Raw genomic sequence first — 23,579 nt, forward strand, 5'->3', positions numbered from 1 at the left:
ACAGCTATTTTCATCGCCATCCCTATCACCATGGCCAGATCCAGCCAGCCCAGCTGCACAGCACCTGAAAAGAGTGACAGGAGCCTGAAGAGGGCCACAGTAAGGGTCAAAAGATGAAGTCAGAATTAGCCACTCATTCATCCCTTCAATTTTTAATGAGCATCCACTATGATGTCAGCATTCCTGTGTGACCTCAGGCCAGTTACTCAACTCCTCTGTGCCCCAGTTTCCTCATCTATGGCATAGGTGCGTGACAGCAGCCGCGTCATAAGGATGATGTAAGGATCCAAGACATTAATGTACTTAAGGCTCTTTGAACAGGATCTAGTAGAGATTAGATGCTCAACAAAGCCAGGGTTACTGTTACTCCTGTTCGTCTTTATCAGATACTGTCCTGGGCACTGAAGTAGATACATGACAGAAACAGAGCCCCTGCCCTCAAGGAGCTCACAGTCACGTAAAGAAAAGAAAATACATTTCATCGCGGTGATCAACATTTCCATTACTTGAGCAGTGATCACCAGGCTTTGTTCCAGAGCTCCACCTATGCTATGGCCCTTGACCTTGTCAGTATCCTCCTAGACAAGGAGTTTCAGCCTCACAGAAGTCAAGTGATGAAGCCGCAGCAAATGGCAGAAGCAGGAACCCAGGCCCTCCGTCATCTCTGTGCCTCGTCGGGTTCAGAAGCCAGGAGAGGGGTGTGACTAGCTTGTGGTCCCTGCTATAGCACATAGCAGAGCCAGCTAGACCCGACCCTGGCTGCACACACTTGCCTCCCTATTGTTCTCTCTCCCGTGGGTCCTGGGACTTGGGGTCGTTTGTCAGCATCCTCAGGGAATAGGAAAAGGAACAGTCAGTGATAGATTTTCTCCCTGACTAGAACTTTGGAGGCTGCACTTTTCCCCAGTGTGATTGGGGCAGACACGCTGGTAGAATAACTGTATCAACTTTTCAAGGCCAATTGGACAGGGCTTTCTACTCATGGTCTACTCATTGTCTTACCTGACAAATCCACTTTCACTAACTGCACGGTGGTCCAAGGGCAATGTCCTCTTTGATCCTGAGCTCTCTTCACCTAGACATAGAGATCCCAGGGTGAAAATTGTGTCGACTGCAGCCACATCTCCTTCCCACACTGGCCGTGGCCAACCTCTCTCTTCTTAACTCTCAGTAGCTTCAAACAAAAATCTCTAAAATGTATCTCACCACGGTATCAAAAAATCATCATAGTAGAGAGTACGGTGGCTTCATAATAATAATAATCACAAAATAAATGATAAAACATCTCTGATGAGGTGAGCTTTCTCTACGTTAACTCATTTAACCCTCACTTAGGTGTGAAGTACACACATGCACATACACATGCAGAATTGTCCCCATTTCATAGATGAGGGACGTGAGCCTCACATGTGTCTGAGATCACTCAGTTCTGCCATGGCAGACATGAGTTCTAATTGTCTGTCTGAATCCAGAGAGAGCCCAAGGACCTTCACTTCCTGAGATCCAGGGCTTTTAGATGTGACCACCAACCCTGCCATCAAGTGAAAATACAACTAGGATGTTACCCCAACTCTGGACCTCAGTTCCCTCTGATATACAATTAGGGAGTAGGTCTAACTGTTGCCTAGTAGCCCTTCGGATCTGCAAAGTGCATGATTGTGCAACTATGTACCTGGCACACACTAGGAATGGTTGGACGGAGGTGAAATGGGTAAGAGGCTGACCTTGAAAGCCAGCCAGAACTGAGTTACCAGCCACATGACGTTAGACAAGCTATTTCCCATCTCAAAGTCTAGTTACTTCCTCTGGATAATGGAGGTAGCAAGTTTGCCAGTTTCACACAGTTTCATACAGTTACATGAGGATTAAATAAGATACTACTTAATGCTTTACAGCAATGATGAGGGCAATGATCCTCAGTGAAGAGATACTATTATAGTTGAAATAGTTATTACAAACAGAAGCTCAAAAATATTTCTGGAATGATCATTGAGTGCAGACAGAGCCTCCATTTCCAGTTACTGCTTCCTTGAATAATTAAGTTTGTACATCTCTCTCAAAAGAGAGTTGTCCTGCTAATAGACTAAGTGCACTTTTTACTTGCTTTTATTATTTCTGCAATAATTATCTCAAATGTTCATGTGTGTACTGCAGAATTCACAGGGTTGCTACTTGGTAACATGCAAAAGTACTTCAAGAAGTAAAAACCCAGCAACTCAGATTTGCAACAGAAAATTCTTTCCTGGCACTTTTTGGGTTTGTATCTCAGATTCACATACTAAGTAGGCTATATATTCCCTCTTTCAAAATTTCACAGAACAGAAAAAATAGAAATTTAAAATATTAAAAAGAAGGAATAGAAGGATAAGGAAAAGACAGATTTTTTAAAGGGGTTTAGACTATATTGTTTGGGGTTGTTTTGGGTGTGCACAAAAATGTAACCCTTTCCCTCTAGCTGTGTATGATAACTTTTTCCCCAAGGAGGAGAGAAAGAGAGATAAAACACCACTCTGGGGAGCTTTGGCCACAGTTGGTGGTAGGACCCTTGTTCACCCGTTACCACGTATTGGCAACTTAAATGAATATGGCGGATCCAACCTGGTTCTTAAATCAGGAAGCAATTCTTCAAATGGCTCCTTCTTTCAATCATCATCTACTGAGAATGTTTTTCATGCCACACATAGTACTTGGACTCCCTGAGATAAGATCAGGACCAGTTGTTCACATCAGAAAGAAATAGGGGAAAGAATGACTTTGCCTCAACTGGTCTTACAAAAATCCCAAGCTCTCCAGCTTCCTACGATGTGAAAAGTGGGGTTAATGATATCTGTTTCACAAGACTGTTGAGAGGTCAGTAAGAAGCCGTACGCAAAGATCTTTGAACCAAACGTCTGTGCAAGAAGGTTAATTCTCTTTTCCCCATTCTCCTTGCATCATTTTTGAGGTTTAAAGAACACATCACATTTTCTCTTATAGCCTCATTTAATGGATTCCTTTCTTGTAGTTTAGACTAGATTGACTTCTTGAAGATAATGTGGTAGTCACTAGATCTGCGTGACAGATATTTCCAGCTGTCCACTTTCCCAGCACAATGCAAGATCGCACTTCCAATGCACCTCCATTTTGAGTGAGGCTGAGTGACTAATTCTGGCCCATAATGTGAGCAGAAGTTACATGCGTCCCTTCCCTTTCCAATGCTGATGCAAGGTCCTTCAGAACTTTCCCATGAACCCAGAAATCCAAGGAAGTGTTTACTCTCTGAACCCAAATTTCATGATGAGAAGATATGGAGCCAGCCCACACAGTGAACCATGAAATCAGCCTTTAGTTTTATAAGTCAGTCAGATGTAGGGGATGCTTGTTACAACAACATAACCTCATTCATCCTGACTAATATAGACTGCAACTTATCAATCATCATCTGGAAGCTGGCTCAGGCCCTGTGCAAGATTGCAATAAAGTGTACTTAACTGGCCAATGAGAAAACAGGAAGATGGATCCAAACTTCAGAATTTAGAACGTGAGTCTAATAAACTGCCAGATGCAAAAATATTGACATTAAATAAGAAAAATTCAAACCCTACAGAAAGTTGATCCTACTGGGTTCTAGCACTGGGGACACAGTGAGAAAAAATACATAATCCTTCAGGGAGAAAAATCAAATTGCAAAAAAGTCAGAATGGCAGAATAATCACTGGGAACATGCAAGGCAATAGAGAAAAATATATCCAGGGGTTAAGAAGACAAAATTCACGTTCATGCAGTATTGGATCTGTTTATGATGGACTGGCTGTCACTGCCACATGTGACGGCTCTGAGCAAGCAGATAATCATCTCAGCCACGGGGCAGCTCGCTGAAAGGTTATGATGATAATAGTCTCCTTAATGCATCAGAATGACACCCTGGCCTGTCCATCAGAAGGGCATGCTTTCAAATTATGTTTCCTGTATTAGGACAGGAGTTGGGGTAGGGGTCATATGCCTTCAGTCGACACACTGGCTACCAAAGGCATGACTGTACTAATTCCTACTGGTATCATTTGCAGAGAAAGCACTCACAACTGTGTTTTCCCAGGCCAACAGCCCTGGAGAAATGAGGACATGGAGTCCAGGGGGTCCTGGCTTGCTGGTGACAAGCTTGGACCCTACAGCCAGAACATTTGGTTCAAATCTCAGTGCCATCTATGAGTGACTGTGTGATGTTAGGCTGGTTAACTTATCTTCACGTGCTGTGGTTTCCTTATGCATAAAATGGAGATTCTAACTAATGGAGAGGGATGATATGAGGATTTAATAAGTAAATGCATGCAATGTTACATAGTAACATTGTAAATGTTAATGTTTAATATATGTTAGCTGCTAGTATTGTTGTTATTATTATATTTACCATCATCATCATTTCCTAAAGTCATTCAGCTGGTAAATAGCAGGGATAGGATTTTGACTACCTTGTCTCCTGGTAGACCTTGGGAGACTAGGGTAAGAAATGTAGGCTGTGGCCATGGTTGCTAAGCAACTGAGGGTACCCGAGTGAATAAAACCTACGTATTCTGGCCTCTTGGTCACCAGGTGGAACCAACGGAGCCAACTGCCTACGGGCTACCAGCTTCTCCCCATGCATCACCATAATCTTAGAACTGTGACTGCTCAGGAGTGAGGCTTCAATCAGATCCTGACCAACCTCTTCATTTCCCCAAGCTCACCCACCCCTAATTAGCTCAAGGAGAGTCGTCTGGATAAGTTGAATATCAAGCTCATCAAGAAACTCCCACTCTGATTGTAGGCTCTATGAGTTAGCCATAACTGCTCAATTTCCCTTCAGGAACTTCACTGATTATACGAGGTAACTGATGAAATAACAAGGGATGGGATGTTGTTTGGGGTGCTCTTTTCTTCTCTCTCTCTCTCTCTCTCTCTCTCTCTTTAAGTGATTGCAAGTAAATGAAAGAAAAACTACCTGCTATATGTCGTACACACCATAAAATTCCTGTCATACTATCTGTTCCAGGTTAAGATGCTGCCACTGGAAACTCAGAAGCCTCACAGATTGGTGAGAGATCAGTGAGGATTTCTGAAGAGTAAGCTATTAATGTTGGAAAATCTGTGCCTATCGTTCCAAATTGTAAATTGCCAAAGAAGCAAAAGTTTACTGAGAAAAGTTGTGAACTTTCCCCATCGACTTACCTGACACACTATTTTCCCATACACATCAAAGAAGCAATTCCATTGATCACTTCCTAGTGATTTGACTTAGGGATTTGCACTCAGTGCAAATCATTGATTGGAATGGCAATTTCTATTGACTTAAAGAGGTTTGGGGCCCTGATTGGGAGCCCACCAAATGAGAAGGTATCCACTTTCAATCATCTAAAAATCAATACTCAGTCACCATTCTCTAAGAAGCCCCACCTAATCACTTGAAGACAAGTTCTGAACTTTCCAAGGAGCTTTTCAACACCACGGCAATAATAATAAGATGCAACGTTGGTGTTTCCTTCTTTCATGGTAACTCCCTGGCCTGGGATGTTCTTCTATGTTGTCTCCTGGTAAATTCCAAATTCTCCATCAGGACCCAGTTCCCATCAGCTATTGCGAATTTGGATTTTTTTTTTTTTTTAAGAATCCTTTATTGTTTTTTTTCTGCTAGGCAGAAATGAACCGTAATGACTTGAGACCCTTTTCTTTCTTTTTTTAAAAATTTTTATTGGAGTATAATTGTTTTACAATGTTGTTTTAGTTTCTACTGTACAGCAAAGTGAATCAGCTATACGTATACATATATCCCCTCATTTTTGGATTTCCTTCCCATTTAGATCACCACAGAGCACTGAGTAGAGCTCTCTGTGCTATACAATAGGTTCTCATTAGTTATCTATTTTATACGTAATAGTGTATATATGTCAATCCCAATCTCTCAATTCATCCCACTTCCCTCTCCCCACCTTGTGTCCATACGCTTGTTCTCTATGTCTATTTCTCTATTTCTGTTTTGCAAATAGGTTCATCTGTACCATTTTTCTAGATTTCACATATATGCGTTTATACATGATATTTGTCTTTCTCTTTCTGACTTACTTCACTCTGTATGACAGTCTCTAGTTCCATCCATGTCTCTGCAAATGGCACAATTTCATTCCTTCTTATGGCTGAGTAATATACCATTGTATTTATGTGCCACATCTTCTTTATCCATTCCTCTGTTGATGGACATTTAGGTTGCTTCCATGTTCTGGCTATTGTAAATAGTGCTGCAATTAGCATTGGGGTGCATGTATCTTTTGGAATTATGGTTTTCTCCAGATATATGCCCAGGAGTGGGATTGCTAGGTCATATGGTAGTTCTATGTTTAGCTTTTTAAGGAGCTTCCATACTGTTCTCCATAGTGGCTGTAATCAATTTACATTCCCACCAACAGTGTAGGAGGGTTCCCTTTTCTCCACACCCTCTCCAGCATTTATTGTTTGTAGATTTTTCGATGATGACCATTCTGACCAGTGTGAGGTGATACCTCATTGTAGTTTTGATTTGCATTTCTCTAATAATTAACGCTGTTGAGCGTCTTTTCATGTGCGTCTTGGGCAACTGTATGTCTTCCTTGGAGAAATGTCTATTTAGGTCTTCTACCCATTTTTTGATTGAGTTGTTTGTTTTTTTGATATTGATCTGTATGAGCTCTTTGTATATTTTGGATATTAGTCCCTTGTCTGTTGCTTCATTTGCAAGTATTTTCTCCCATTCTGAGGGTTGTCTTTTCATCTTTTTTATGGTTTCCTTTGCTGTGCAGAAGCTTTTAAGTTTAATTAGGTCCCATTTGTTTATTTCTGTTTTTATTTTCATTATTCTAGGAGGTGTGTCAAAAAAGATCTTGCTGTGATTTATGTCATAGAATGTTCTGCCTATGTTTTCCTCTAAGAGTTTTACAGTATCCAGCCTTAAATTTAGGTCTTTAATCCATGTTGAGTTTATTTTTTTGTATGGTGTTAGGGAGTGTTCTAATTTCATTCTTTTACATGTAGCTGTCCAGTTTTCCCAGCACCACTTATTGAAGAGACTTTTCTCCATTGTATATTCTTTTCTCCATTGTATATATATTTTTTCTTTTCTCCATTGTATATTCTTTTCTTTTCTCCATTGTATAGTCTCACCTCCTTTGTCATAGATTAGGTGACCATAGGTGCATGGGTTTATCTCTGGGCTTTCTATCCTGTTCCATTGATCTATATTTCTGTTTTTGTGCCAGTACCATAGTGTCTTGATGACTGTAGCTTTGTAGTATAGTCTGAAGTCAGGGAGTCTGATTCTTCCAGCTCCATTTTTTTTCTAAAGATTGCTTTGGCTATTCAGGGTCTTTTGTGTTTCCATACAAATTATAAAATTTTCTGTTCTAGTTCTGTGAAAAATGCCATTGGTAATTTGATAGGGATTGCATTGAATCTGTAGATTGCTTTGGATAGTATAGTCATTTTCACAATATTTATTCTTCCAATCCAAGAACATGGTATATCTCTCCATCTGTTTGTGTCATTTTTCATTTCCTTCATCAGTATCCTACAGTTTTCTGGGTACAGGTCTTTGACCTCCTTAGGTAGGTTTATTCCTAGGTATTTTATTCTTTTTGTTGCAATGGTAAAAGGGATTGTTCCCTTAATTTCTCTTCCTGATTTTTCACTGTTAGCGTATAGGAATGCAAGAGATGTCTGTGTATTAATTTTGTATCCTGCAACTTTACCAAATTCATTGATTAGCTCTAGTAGTTTTCTGGTGGCATCTTTAGGATTTTCTGTATATAGTATCATGTCATCTGCAAACAGTGATGGTTTTACTTCTTTTCCAATTTGGATTATTTTTATTTCTTTTTCTTCTCTGAGTGCTGTGGCTAGGACTTCCAAAACTATGTTGAATTACAGTGATGAGAGTAGACATCCTTGTCTTGTTCCTCATCTTAGAGGAAATGCTTTCTCTTTTTCACCATTGAGAATGATGTTTGCTGTGGGTTCGTCATATATGGCCTTTATTATGTTGAGGTAGGTTCCCCCTATGCCCACTTTCTCGATCTTTTTGGAAATAGGAACCAGAGTGATCCAGGTGTTTCTAGCCATTCTAGATCATGGGCACCACTGAATGGCTTTCATTCCATTTATTCATTCAATAATGGTCCATTCTTTCTTTTATTACCTATTATACACCAAGCAATGTTCTAGGAATTGGAGCTACATCTGTGAACATGACAGCTAAGAAGTAAGTGATTATATACAGTCTAGAAGGGGAGACAGACAATGAAAAAGTAATCAAATAAATGATGAAGATATTCAGATGGTGATAATGTAATAAAATGATAAAATAGCATGATGGGACAGAGAAGTATATGGCACTATTTTAGGCTGGGTCGTAAGAAAGTAGAAATTCTACTGACCTCAGCAATCCCACATTTCCCCAATCCTCCTTCTACCACCGCCCTACGTTATCCCATTGCTTTGGGCTGATGGACAACAAAGACATTTACGTATTCATTTAAAAAAAAAACCAGGTAAATGAGAAAGCAAACTGGGGCAAGCAGATCAGGCCTTGAAGAAAGCAATTATGAGCTACTCTTGGTTTGAAATTTCATGCTGTCTTCCTTTTCAGCATGAACACATTTGAATTGACTATGTCCCCTTTTCTACATCCTATTGTTTTCATCCAAAAATTCTACACCATATTCTATAAACAAGTTGTTTTACAATTATCATTTATTTCCCTGGAATGAAGATTTTTCCTTCTTATTATACCAAAGATAACCTCCACCAATAAAAGGAATTTATTAGACACCAATGGCTCACATTGATGCATAGAGATGCTATATAAAGTGAGTTAAGACAGGAGTCTTCACCCTTGGTGCTTTAGAGTCAAGTACTGTGAAAAGGCACTGGACACAGAGTTAAGGTGTTACGTTTAGTCCCACTGTACCTGTTATGGTTAGAAAAAAAAAACATGAATTTTTGCTTTGGACAAGTCTAGATTCAAATTCTGGCATCATCACTTACTAGTGGCATTGTGACATTGGACACTTTATCTCTTAGCTTTAATGTTCTCATCTGTCAAATTAGGTTATGGTGAAGATTAGGGATAATGCATGAAGAGCCTGCCATAAAACAGAAGCTTCATAAATGGAAGCTAATATCCTTGGTAATGACCAAGGCAAGTCTTTTCAACTCTCTATACCTTAATCTCTTCTTGTGGAAAATGGTGGGAGACAAAGTAGTTGAAATAAATAATAATAATTTTTAAGCTTAAAATTTGCTAGAGTATAGTAACTCAATTTCCTTGGCTTCTTTCCTATTTTGTTACCCTCTGCTCTTAAATCCTTACAGAAGTCTGTGCACTACATTCAGAAGCCTACCTGTGTGGCAGCCCATTCTGTTAAGGTATTTTGGGGGCCCAGTGAATCGTTATTAATTAAAAAACTAATGTTTAATGAGTACCTTCTGGACGGCAGGTTTTGAGGAGGCTTCAAAGGGACTGGGGGTGGGGCAAATTGATATAAAGGTGAACACATTCTGACCTCAGCTCTCAGAAGTTTCCTCTTCAGTAGGGAGAGATGATGTCTATATAATAATTAGTAATCATTTCAGGAGGAAGTGCTAAGGGTCATGAGAAGAAGGTGATAAAACCCAGGGGAAGACTAGCAATGAGCCATCTACACTATGGTATCATGGAAGCTTTGAGGCATTGGACCTGGGTCTCAATGGCGGAGAAGGATTTGAAGATTTGGTGATGAGAAGAAAGGCATTCTGGGGACAGGGACAGCTCAGGCAAATATGTACAGCTAGGAAAGCTTGAAACTGGAAAGAGTCCAGTAAAACAGGAAAGAAGAGGGAACCACCAGGCTGAAAAGGACCCTTGAGGTCACATTGTAGAGGGCCCCCAAGGCCAGGTAAATAGAACTCATACTGCCCTGCCACAGAGAGGTGGCTCCTTGCAAGTCAGAGAAATTCAGGGTCATCTTTTTGCTAATTTCCTCAAGCCTCAGTGTCTTTGACTCTAAACAGGGAGTAAGTCTAGATCTTATCTCATAGGCTGGAGTTGAGGATTTAAGGAAATGATGCATGTAAAGACCTAGCACAGTGCCTGGCATCCCTCAAGTGCCCATTCCGGGGACATGTGCTGGGACCCTTATGAAGTCAGCCTGGGAGTATGTGAGCTTGGAGCTGCTGGGTAGCATCTCTCCCACACAGGCCTGCAGAAACCAATGCCAATGTAGGGTAATGCACTGCTCAAAGGGGAAGAAAGACATTCCAAATGTTATTCCTTGAGCACCTGGTTCCAACTGTACCTGAAGCTGGCTAACCTTAGACGTTTCAGTTTCAAGCCACAAAACTCCATCTTTTGCTTTAGCCAATTTAAATTGACTTTCTGCTTCTAGTTACTGAAAATCTTAAGTAATATAGAAATGTAGTCACTTTTCTCATGTTGGCTCTTGAGTCCAGCTTGCTCACAAATGCAATTATCCTCATGAAATGATCTGAAAATGATCAGTGAGAAACTGAGCTCTGATTAGAGGCTTTGGGGGCAGGGCTACATTGTGACTTTTGTGGGCCTGAGGCACTTTTGCCTTCGCGTGCTCCTTCTTCCATAAAATTGTTAAAAATTATACTTTGTACCATATTGGTATAAATTTATATTTTGTAATTTTTTATAATTTTATAGTTGGTGTAAGATTAATATAATCTAAATTGGATTCGTTACGATACATTTGTTTTTATTATATTTACAACTTTCTTCTGATTATCAAGGAAATGAAAATTAAAATATTCTTGTGGGCCCCTACACATATTGTGGACCCCAGGCACTGTGCCTACCATGTTTCACGGCAATGTCAGTTCTGTTGGAAGTTTCCACGTGGCCCATCTTGAAGACTGAATTAGTGGAAGCCAGCAAATTGCAACATCTTTCACTGCTATAATCCATTTGTATGATCGGGTATCCTTCCTGAGTACCCGTGTCTTAGTCTTATACCCAAGATCATCGTCCAACCTTGATCCAACAACCCCCTGAAGCCCTGGGGTTTATACCTAATTCTTGCTAGTCTGCTGCTAGCAAGCAATATAATCCTTGGCCCTGCCAAGATCCCCTCCCTTTAGAACATACTCATTTGTAGAAACAAAGGGATCGCCGACGTCTCTTTCCAGGGCCAAAGCCATCAATATTACCATTCTTTCCCATTTTCATCTCTTACAATTCCTTTAGGCCAGTGTGTACTCCACCCCCTCGCACACCCACACCCCTAAACACATTTGTCTGTCCCTTCCTTAAAAATATGCACATGATCAGAGAATGCACTAAAAAGCAAGAAAGGAAGGAAAGAGGAAAAATATTTGTGGCTTGGGCTGGAAAGAGTGCCATTAATACTTGGAGGCTTCTAATATTTTTTGTCTAATCTTCCTTACACAGCTTCCACCTTGTTTATCTTACGTGGATTGTAATTCCCTTGGGCGAGCAAGCGATCTGCAATTTCTAAAGTGCCTTCTAAATAATCAGTAATCAAGAAATGCCAAGTAATCATGATCTTCAACGTGCTTATGGAGGGTCATTCTGAAATGGGGCGTCAGAGCCTCCTGTCTTAAAGAGCCACAGCTCCTTGGTTAAACGCTTAAATTGATGTGCGAGGTTACCATGGATGCCCGCCCCCTGTACATTACCATTATTATTATTTTGTGTTTCTCTAATACTTTCATTGAAAGATAATCATGTTGTGAATATTAACTTTTATAGGCTGCATTTGTAACTGCTTATGTGTAAAGAAGCAGCACTTTCTGAAATCAAAATGACACTAATAATTTAGTCAATTTACTTTTTTCCATCTCTGTGTTTACAGTCATGTTATTTGGTTACTGCAGGCTCTGAATTTTGATATAGTCATCCTGGTAATAAACTTTTTTCTGTTCTTTGTATCTAAAGACACATTTGTCACATAGAACAGAGTCTGTTTAAATTCATTTGTTCAATAAATATTTATTGAGTGCCTACTAGGTGCCGATGCAGGCTAGGTACAGGAGACAGACATTGTCTTAACAGAGCACAGAGGGGAGGGAAGGAGATAAACTTAGATGCCACAACTTAGAGATGAGGCAGCAGGTATAGCAATAGGAATGAACAGAGGGGCATTCTCAGTGCTTCACGTGGGGACACTGGGTCAATTCTGGACCTTAGGGAGTATTTTCTGAATTTAAAGCTTGAGGAAAGTGGAGCTAGAGAAATAGTGTTTTATCAAGATGTTTATCAAGATACAGAGAACCTTCACACACATGAGAAAGACCATCGTCATTTAAAAAACAAAAGAAAAGAAAAGAACAAATGTTGGCAAGGGTGTGTAGAAATTGGAATGCTCTTGCATCGCTGGTGAGAATGCAAAATGGCATTTCCTCAAAAAAAATTAAACATGGAATTAGCATATGATCCAGGAATTCCACTCCTGGATAATAACAAAAAGCAGGGATTCAAACAGATATTTGCACGCCCATGTTCATAAGAGCATTATCACAAGAGTCAAAAGATGGAAGTAACCCAAGTGGCCATTGATGGATGAGTAAACGGTAGTGTATACATACAATGAAATATTATTCAGTCTTTAAAAGGAAGGAAATTACGACACGTGCTACAACATGGATGAACCTTGAGGGCATTATGCTAAGTGAAATAAGCCAGTCACAAAAGGACAAATATTGTATGATTCTATTTATATGAAGTACCTGGAGTAGTCAAATGCATAGCAATAAAAAGTAGAATGGTTGCCAGGGGTGAGGAGAAGGGGAGATGGGAGTTAGTGATTAATGGGTGTGGAGTTTTCAGTTTGGGAAAATAAAAAGTTCGAGAGATGGATGATGGTGGTTGCACAACAGTGCGAATGTACTTAATGCCACCAAACTGTACACGTAAAGATGGCAAATTTTACGTTAAGTGCATATTGCTACAATTTTTAAAAATAGATGCAGAGAACCCTACCACTCCTGTCTCTAATTCCGCAACACATTAGGCTGGGAATCCAAGGAAAGTCCGACTTCTGCCCATTTTCTAAAATGCCATCTTCCCAGGAGCTGCCACCATTTGTATTCAGCTTTATTTGTAAATACAATTAAAAAACCAGCCACAGAACACCATCACCCAAGGAGTAAATGTTCCCGGGCTCTGCAACGGAGTGCTGTCATTCCCATTAACAGTAATGAGAGTCCCATGGCTAAACCTCCGTGCGTCATGTTCAAAATTTACCCCCTAGAGTTTGCAGATGGAAAAAAAAAAACATTATCTCATGTACAAACAGAAAACAGAAAATAAAGCCGGAAATGGCATTCTGACCATGGAGATGCCATAGGGCGATTAGCAGGCAATCTGGTGAGGGTGGCTTCGGAAAGAACACGAAAGAGGGCATATGACAGAAAGACTGCCTCATCCTGGTCTCCAGGGCTCTCGTATGTTTCAGAACAATCAAGGTGACTGGTGGCTCAAGGTCAGGAGCCTACTTATGACTCTGACATTAAAACCTATTTTTTAACATAAATGTCCCCTTGCAATGCATGAAAATAGAGACATACTTCCTGTGCTATCCAAAAGTTCCAAAGTTTTTGTTTCAAGTGAATTTCAATTGAGGTTTTTAAGAGTCCTAGTGCATTCTCATAATTAAAGACTTCAAGTTTTAATTCTCTCCTCACTTTGAATCTCCCCCCTAGAGCCTTTGTCATGTTCTAAGCTGTTAGGAAATGTAATCAAATTAACTCAAGTAAAAAGGGCTTTATTGGAAGTCAGTCTGTGTGTGTCTGTGTGTCTGTGTGTGTGTGTGTCTGTGTGTGTGTGCGTATGTCTGTCACTTTATCTCTTCTCTCCACGACACTTCCTGGGTTCCCATTGCTACTCTTCTCTCCGTTGCTTTATTCTCAAGCTTCTATCTACAGATGATAACGTCAGTTTCCTTTTACCTCCTTGCCAACATTCAGGTGGACAAAATGGCTTTAATTCAATGTGACCCCCCCCATTCACAATGCCACTACTTTCTGACATCTCTGTGACTCATTCAAACTCTCCAGAAAGAGAACTACCCCATTTGCCACTGATTGGATGCTTTCTAGCCAAGTTGTCAGCCTTTCTTGAATAAGTTGTGGCCAGTGGTGGAGGGAGGAGAGAAATTAGACTGCCTGCTACCCACACTTCAGAAACGGAGAGCTGGAGCAATTCTCTGAGAAGGGCATGCGAACAAAGTAAGCAAAACAACCAACCAACCAGCAAGTCTGGCCTTGTGTTAAAACATCAGTTCACAAAGAGGGGTCTGTGGTCACGATGCCATCAAAGTGTCTACAAGGTCAAAATTTTTCTCATGGTAATTCTAAGACATTGTTCTCCTCTTTTTACTCTGTTGGCATGTGTACTGATGGTGCAAAATTCTTTGGAGGATAAAACCGCTGGTACCTTAGCATGAATCAAGGAAGTGGGACCAAATTCTTTTAGCAGGCAATGCATTCTTCACGACCACACTCTTGAAGTTAAGGAAAAAATAATAATAATAGTGCCAGTTTCCCTTAAGAGTACCCTTGATGAAATGGTAAAATGATTTTTACAGTAAAAATGATTCATTTTATTATAGCTTGAGGATTATGGGCACTTCTTTTTGATATTCTGTGTACAAAAAAAGGAAGCACACTTAGATCACTTCTGTTGCACCCCAAAGTGTGGTGCTTGTCCTAAGGAAAACGCTTGTGTGATTGCTTGAGTTGCCAGCTACTCTAGCTACTTTTTTCATGCAACAACATTTTTACTTAGAAGAACAGAAAGATTACGGTTATTCAGACTTGAGTATTTAGCAGACATTTTTCTCAGAAATGAGTAAAAAGAGCCTGTCGTTTCAAAGGAAATACCAGGATTCAAACCAAAATACTTGAATTTTAGAAAAAATTTCTATCTGCAACCATGAACTTGACAGCTCCTTGATACTTATAACTTTTCTGATGAGCTCGCTGGTGATATTATTAATGTGATTTCTAAAATATTTTATAATTAAAGTTATCAATATTTAGAAGATAACACGGTGAACCAATATTTTCCAAAACACCAGCATATAATGTTACAAAATCACACATAGGTCTACCATCAATTCCATTTCAAAGCTCAAGACGTACAATGGATTTTAATATAATAAAGTATAAAGAGCTCATTGATATGGTTTCAGATTCTACATTACAACTAACCTTTAAGAAATTACCACTTGCTGAAGTTTTTTTGTAGTATCAAAGAAGAATACCCCAAATTATCTGAAAAGGCTATTAAATTACTTCTTCCTTTTCAAACATATATATGTGAGAGGCCAAGTTTTTTCCACATACGTACTTCAAACAAACCAACATATTTCAGCCAACTTAATGAAGAATGTACACACTCTGAAATTTACTTGTTTGGCTCAATATTCATTTTGAGATCTATTCATTTTAGAGCATGTAACTCTAGCTTGTCCATTTTCACTGCACTGTAATATTCCATTGTAACAAACATATCAATATGAGATTGAGTCTTTAGGTTGTTTCCAATTTTACTATAACATACAATGGTGCTGTGAACATTCTTTGTATCTGTCTTGGTAGGCAATGTTTTCTTTGATTTTATTTCTAGAAGTAGATTTGTTCATTTCTAGTAATAAGACACTCTTTACCTCTACTAATACTAGTAATAGCTAACTCTTACGGAGAACTTGTTATTTGTCAAGGTCTTTTCTAACAGCTTTACATATATTAATTCATGTAATTCTTGAAACAACACAACTAGGGTATTGGCCCCACTTTACACAGGAGAAGAGTGAGAAGCAGAGAGATTCAAAAACTTATTCAAGTTCGTGCAGCTAAAGGGAGGTAGAACCAGGAGTGATCCCTCACTGCAAAGCTCCAGAGCCCGTGTTTCTAACCACACTCTTCAAAAGCTGGCAATGAAGAAATGAAGGAACTAGAAAATCACCACCAGAACACGATATTCATAAGTGCTGCAGGTCAGATCTGCTGATGAATGCCAAAGTTAGTCGGCAAATCTTTAAAGAGAAATAGGCTATTTGCACAGTCTCAAAGTATCTCCCCCACAAACTTCCTAATTACTGTGGTGGTTTTAACATAGGACTGCAAATTGTTTGATACTCCTCCCCCAGGAGTTAGAGCTTAATATACCTCTCCTGAATGTGGACTGGACTTAGTGACTTGATTACAGTGAACAGAGTATGGAAAAATAAAAATAGTAACTTTGTAGCAGAGAAACCTGACAACTGAGTGATCAAGGTTAACATCCCCAGTAATAAGTCATGTGTCCTCAACGTGATGGGACAAAAAGGGCACATCACCTCTGTGGTACCTTCCCCAACATCCAAACCAACAAGGACCTACTGTATAGCACAGGGAACTCTACTCAATACTCTGCAATGACCTATATGGGAAAATAATTTTTAAAAAGAGTGGATATATGTATAACTGAATCACTCTGCTCTACACTTAAAACTAACACAACATTGTAAATCAACTATACTCCAATATAGAATAAAATTTTTTTAATTAAAAATAAAAAAAGAAGGGCACATCACCTCTGTGGTACCTTTCTCAGCATCTGCACCCTCAGGCTATCTGAGAAAATGTGGGACAAACTCAAATTGAGGTACATTCTACAGAATACCTGACCACTTTAATAAAGTGTCAAGGTCAAGAAAAGAACAAAAAAATGGTCACTGATTAGAGGAAACCAAGGAGAGACTAAACAGACTAATCTGAATCCTGAAACAGAAAAAAAGTGGAAAAACTGGGAAAATCCAAATCAAGTCTGCAGTTTCATTAATAGCTTTGCATCCAAGTTGATTTCCTAGTTTTGATCAATGTCCCATGGTTACATAAGATGTGAACAGCAGAGGAAGCTGGGTACAGGGTATAAGGGACACCTGTACTCTCTTTGCAAATCCTCTGTAAATCTAAAATCATTGCCAGGGGTGGGGTGCAGGGAAGACGGATTGGAGGAAGGTGGTCAAAAGGTACAAACTTCCAGGTATCAGATAAATAAGTACTAGGCATGTAATGTACCACATGATAAAGGTAACTAATACGCCTATAGGTTATATGTGAAAGCCACTGAGAGAGTAAATCCCAAGAGTTCTCATCACAAGGGCAATAATTTTTTTCTATGTCTTTAATTTTGTATCTATATGAGACAATGGATCTTCATTAAACTTATTGTAATAATCATTTCCTGATGTATGGAAGTCAAATCATTATGTACTTGATTTTTTTTTTTTTTTTTTTTTTTTTTTTTTTTTTTGGTACGCGGCCTCTCACTGTTGTGGCCTCTCGCGTTGCGGAACACAGGCTCCGGATGCGCAGGCTCAGCGGCCGTGGCTCACGGGCCCAGCGGCTACGCGGCATGCGGAATCTTCCCGGACCGGGGCACAAGCCCGTGTCCCCTGCATCGGCAGGTGGACTCTCAACCACTGAGCCACCGGGGAAGCCCTGGAAGTCAAATCATTATGATGTACACCTTTAAACTTATACAGTGCTGTATGTCAACTACATCTCAATAAAACTGGAAGAAAAATACACCAAGCATAAAAAAAAAAAAAAAAAGATAACAACACCCAGTAATGCCTTCCCATTTCATTCAGAGGAAAAAAACCAAAGAGCTTCTCCAAAGGGCTCCCACATCATCTGCCCCCCTCCTCCCACTCATCTGCCCCTCTCTCCACAGCACAGCTCCCTCAGATGCCCTCCCCACCACCTCACTGCTCTGGCACCTGCTCCTGTCTTAGTCTCTTTGCACTTGAAGTTGGCTCTGCCAGGGATGCTCTTCCGCAGGCATCCCCAAGGCCAACAACTTCAGTTTTGTCCAATCTTTGCTCAGATGCAAGTTCCTCAGTGAGGCTTCACCTGACCATTTGGATTGCAACTGATTCCCCCTCCAATTTTCCCTCATTCTGCTTGTTTTGCATATCATGCATCACCTTCCCCTCTCTCTGTGTCATTTCCTTTATTAGTGTGGTTATTGTCAATTGTCTGTGTCCCCACCGGAATGTCAGTTCCATCAGGGCAGCGATCTCCACTCTTGCCTTCACTGTGTCTGGGGCCCAGTTAACTTTGTTAAGAAGCTTGCCTATGTCATTCCTAGCATGTAGCTTGACTTACTTATAGTCAGCATGCCTGCGTCTAGGAGTTCACCAAGCAGCCGAGAGGGTGATGACCTTTCCTGCAGAGAAAACATGGGCAAAGAGTCCTGAAGAGTTCCCAAGAGCTGGAGGGAAGAGGTGGGCAGAAACCCCATGACATCAGCACAGGGATAGCAATGAACTCTGCCCCATAGCAGGGTGTCGTGTGCCTAGAAAAGGCAGAGATGGAAAAGTCAACTTGCGTCCAAGGCAATATGTAAGCCAAGTTGAAAGTTATAAAAGATTTAGGTAAGCTCTTTCTAAGCACTTTCAAAATTCCCAGAGGGCTTTTCTTATGTGGTAGGTCTTATAATGAAAGAAGACCCAGACATGACAAGAGACACATGGGTAAAGACAGCTATTAAAGCAAGAATGATTGATTTCATAACATTCCAAGGTAGTACTCTTTAACTCCAGATACAGCCACCTCTCAATGTCGTCCTTCCTCATTTGCATAGGTAATTGACAGCTTGTTAACAGCTCATTAAGAACACTGAAAACCATGTGACAACTACAAAGGGGTGTGCATAAATGGGGACAGAATCTGTGAATTGCATGATATTGAGAACTCAATCAGATCTCAGATTACAGGTCAGAAAACAACTTGATTGACTCTGATGGTGAAAAAAATAGGAACATCCACTAACTTTTTTTTAGAACTTTATTCAACAGTCCTATTGTCCAAAGGGTAATAAAGAAAAGCCCAAGCCTTGGTGATTTTCAGAGCTCAGCTCTACCAGATGCAATGATGTGAGTACCAATTTAATATAAATACCTAACAGCAGATCATTTCAGTTTCTAAAAACACCTGTTAAACTGCTTATGCAGTTTTAAAATTTGTTCTTAAGATTCACCTTTTTCATAAACACAAGTCATTTAGATGTCTCAATCTAATATTCTTCAAGTGAGAAAAATGTGAAGTGTAATTTGATTTTAGCCTATAAAAAGAAGATGTTTCCTGATTTGCACGCAGTTACCATCGGTAAATTTGGATACTGTATTTTTTAAAAGAACATTTGAATATAAATAGTGCAAATAATTGTTACATCAGCAAATCTCTTCTGAGCATCAGATGCCTGTGCAGAAAACTTCTTTTGCGAACTGTTTCCCTGGATGGAAGAACAAGTCTAAAGGTGGGCCGTGTGCAGGTCCAGTGGAGACCTGTAAGTCCAGCGCTCATCTATGACCAAGGGTGCACCTTCCACACCCGCAGAGCCCACTGAGTCTTACTTTTCTTCTGTCTACCTGCATCTACCAGGTGCAAATGGATGGTGGTTACGGACAGAGGGGTCCAGCAAATGCTGCCCCATGCTCAGTCCTTGGGATTCTGAAAGCATCCACAGGGTTGCAGACCAGTGTGGCCCCCCATGTGTCCCAGATGTAGCCAATGTGGCCAAACCCACTCTAAACAGCTCCTTCCCCCCTACCCCTGTGCCTTTAAGTCAAGTGGACTTCCTTACCTGGTTTGTTCCCCCATCCTCTGTCCTTTCTGGGTAGATAGTTCCTCCTCACCCAATCAGGTTCAGTCCCAGGGACTCTGCCAAGACAATGGGGACAAGTGGAAAGGGCACAGAATCAGTATTTAGGGAGATCCAAGGACAGTCACTCAGAGGCTGGGCTTCGTCACTTACTAGCAAAGTGGTCCATCCTGGATTAGATACTTAACCTTAGAAGATCTCAGTTTCTTCACCTATAAAATAGAAATGATGCTTAGAAATCTTGGCCATGTCAGTTAATTGAGATAAAGCCTTGACAAGATTATTCTTTTATCTCAGTTAACGTCCTACAGCAGCAGTCCCCACCATTTTTGGCAGCAGGGACCGATTTCGTGGAAGACAATTTTTCCACGGATAGGGGTGGGGTGATGGTTCAGGCGGTAGCGTGAGCGATGGGGAGTGGTGGGGAGCGGCAGCTTCAATTGCTCACCAGCCGCTCAACTCCTGCTGTGCGGCCTGGTTCCTAACAAGCTGAGGACTGGTACTGGTCCGTGGCCCCAGGGGTTGGGGACCCCTTTTCTACAGGATAGGATCTTGACAAGATTAAGAATGAGAATGGATACTAAACCTATGGTCTTGGAATTAAGTCCATACTAGAGCTATCCATCAGTTAGAGTGACCACATGACCTAAGCAAAGCCAATCCAGAGGCTGAACAGAGACATCTGTTGTGACCTAACAAGAAGAGAAGAACTGGGCAAGACACAGTGCTCAATTCCAAATTCTGAATCGGAAGATAACAGAGATGATGGTGGTGGAGGAGGCTGAAGCCCAAAGCCCACGATGTAGGGAGAGCTTGGAGAGACCATCCACAGAGATTCTGCAGCACAGGTTACGAGGAAGCAGAAACCACAGCTAAGCACAGGCCACGAGTTGGAAAGAATACAAGGAAGGTGTGACATGGTGGAAGCAGAGGCTGGTGGACAGAGTAGGAAGCAGAATAGACAGGTCGCCAGCAACAGAGACTGCTCCTTCCACTTGGGCACCTGCTGTCTAGTCTAGCCAGGGGTTGGCAACGTTTCTGGAAAGGACCAGGGAGTAAATACATTAGGCTCTGCAGCCCATGTGGTCTCTGTTGTAACTGCTCAGCTCTGCCAGTATAGACAATACAGTCATTCTTAAAAGCATGAGCATGGCTGTCTTCCAACAAAGCTATTTACAAAAACAGGTTGGGGGGGGGCATCGTTTCCTGATGCCTTAGTCCACCCCATGGCACAATGATTCTGCTCCTCAGCGCCCTCTCCAGACCACCACGTGACATCTACTGATCGTCTTATGATCATCTAAGGGTCCATCTCCAGCACTTTCTTTACCCCCACCATTCACAAACCTATAGATCTTCAGGAGGTAAGTGCTTATGTCAGAAATTGCCAGGGATTTTTGGTTTGGAGATTATTGAGTAACAACATCTAAATTCACGTGCACACCCACACACACACGCACATGCACACACCCTGAAATATCTTTGGACATCACTCTGCCAGCGTTCCTCTTTATTTTTTCCATATTTATCAATTAGCCCAGCCACAGGCAGGGCAGTACCACAATTTGAAGGCAGTACCACAGTTTGTGAAGTAATAACAGCAAGAACAAAAAGCAAAAGATATTTTTTATTACCAGCCTAGGTGGCCAAGGATGCGCTATTTTAATGATCTTTCCAGGTGATTCTTAAATACACTAGAGCTTGAGAATCGCTCAGCTGCACACTGATACCCCTGCAGAGCTTTAAAAAAGCACTAATGTCTGGATGAGTGTTACCAGATTTAGCAAATAAAAATATAGGATGCCTGGTTAAATTAGATTTTCAGATAAGCAACAAATAATTTTTTTGTAAGTAAATTTTTAGCCTGACCAAACATTGTATTCTCTCTCTAGCACCCTTAGTCTGGCTTTACACGCAAGCATTCTCATTTCTTTGGTCTGAGTGCAGCCTGGTTGTAGAATACTTTAAAGCTGATGTGCGGCCAAAGCTGAGAAGCAGTGGCCTGAGAAGCCGGTCTCTTTCCTTCTTAAAGTCTTTCCTTGGTCACTGTTTCACTTGGATTCTAGCTCTGGGGTTAGTGGAAGAAGCAGCATTGGAGAAAATCAATCTTCCCAGAGTGGAGCAAAGATTGTATAGCTGTTGAAAATGGGATTGAGCCATGTGAAGCTTTGTCATGATTTCCTTTTTCCCTCAGCTGTGTCCAAATTGCCATGGTTTTCTTCAGGATAGACAAGAAAACCCCGCCATCACAATATCTAAGGAAACACAGGTGATCAAATATGAGTCCCATGAGGTTCCCAAGGCGGGAAGCAGAGAGTCCCATGGGGACATTCCCCCTTCCCCCAAAGTGGGAAGTGGAGAGTCCCATGAGGCCTCCAAAGTTGGAAGTGGAGAGTATTGGGAGGAAGGATGTGGACAACCATGAATTGTGCTACGGTTTGGAAGTTTTTGGTTTTGATTTTGGTTTGTTTGCCTGTTTTTTAAGAGTTACTTGGGCACTTGGGCTCATAAGTCAAGTCAGAGATCATCAGTGTGCAAAAGGGCTAAAACAGAGCTGTTCCCAAAGGCAGAGATAGCTGTTTTGCACAAGGTGTCCGCCTCAAGGCCCCTCCAATGGTCAGTACCTAGTCTAAGTTGAAGGTTCCCCTTCCTGGGGTCATGAACTTGGCCAAACTTGTTACTCTGTTGATGAACACTAAGTGGTGTTCTCTCCTGATGATGGAGAATTTTCTCCCTTTGCCCAATGGTCTGCACTTTACAGGAATATGGAATAAAATCCTAGTCTGGAACAATCAGAGGTTTTAATAATTATATTCAGAAAAACTAATGGTACCCATGGACCTTTCTATACAGGGATCGATTTTAGCTTGGATCAATCTGAAAGTTAATCTTTTCTTTTTTTAATGTTAATTCTTTGTGTCCTATTCTTAATCCCCTCCCTTTGCTTTAATTCCTTTAAATATATCAATGTATTTATTTTATTGTCCTTTTCAGAGTGTACTATGATTTCTACCTCTTGAGGTGCTCATTCTCCAATTTGATGTATCTGTTTACTTTCTTTTCCAGTGTCTTCTTTCCTAGTGGAGTTTGGAATTTTTTACTGAGTTTATCTTCAGCATAGGTTTGGTTTGGTTTGGTTCTGTTTTTAAATCTATGGGACTTCCATGGGCCCAAGTTTCAGAATGTATTCCTAGAGAACCACTTTGCATTTGCCTTCACTGGGACCTCAGACCCAAACTTAGGTTTCTGGACTCAGGATTCCCACATCAGAAGTGCAGTGTTAACTTGGACCCTACTCCCATGCAGCATACACGTTTGTACCTTCACTTTCTCGTGAAAGCCTTTTTTCCTACCCAGAGGCCCAAGTAGTAGGCAAGCTTTCTTGTTGCTTCTCCTGGTTGATCAGATCTTTTGAATGTGCAGGTTTCATGGTGGGAGCCCAGTTCTAGCTCCCACCACATATAGACTCAAAGCTATATCTCTTGTCCCAATGTGAGCAAAAAATTTGTCAGCCCCAAGGATCTATAATCAATACTCTTAAAGGACGCTACAATATCATCAAACTGAACTCTCATTTCAAGTACCTAGGTATTCCTTTTCTTTTCAGGTATGTATTTTTAAATATTACTATATTTCCCCAGGATTCCTATGTTTTTGACAAGGAAGGCAGTGTGCTTTGTCTCAGTCTGCCATGTTGTTAAAGCCAGACATCTGAAAGCTAATCTTGCAACCAAAGAGCTGGAGACTATGAATTATTCCCATCCCACTCAGAGGCAGTTGGCAGCAAAACAAAGAATATGAATGAGGAATCTAGGTTTAGATCAATAAAATGTAAACGGCTGTAGCCATTTTTTGCAGAGATGTTCAAAAGCAACTCAGACAAGGCAAAACATGGAGGAGACAACCCCAACAGGGTCCTGGC

At 40.8% G+C, this 23,579-nt stretch overlaps 1 long non-coding RNA gene across 1 annotated transcript; it reads right to left on the reverse strand.

Annotated features, from left to right (window-relative positions):
• Nucleotides 1-1,001: 1,001 nt before the first annotated feature.
• Nucleotides 1,002-19,724, reverse strand: LOC141277814 (uncharacterized). The gene is made up of 3 exons (XR_012329667.1): nucleotides 19,640-19,724; nucleotides 18,160-18,220; nucleotides 1,002-1,075 (listed from the first exon to the last, which is right to left on the reverse strand). It is a non-coding gene; the product is annotated as an uncharacterized lncRNA (long non-coding RNA).
• Between the last annotated feature and the right edge of the window lie 3,855 nt (nucleotides 19,725-23,579).

Source organism: Tursiops truncatus, chromosome 2 (assembly GCF_011762595.2).
Source record: "Tursiops truncatus isolate mTurTru1 chromosome 2, mTurTru1.mat.Y, whole genome shotgun sequence".
NCBI classification, from domain to species: Eukaryota; Metazoa; Chordata; class Mammalia; order Artiodactyla; family Delphinidae; genus Tursiops; species Tursiops truncatus.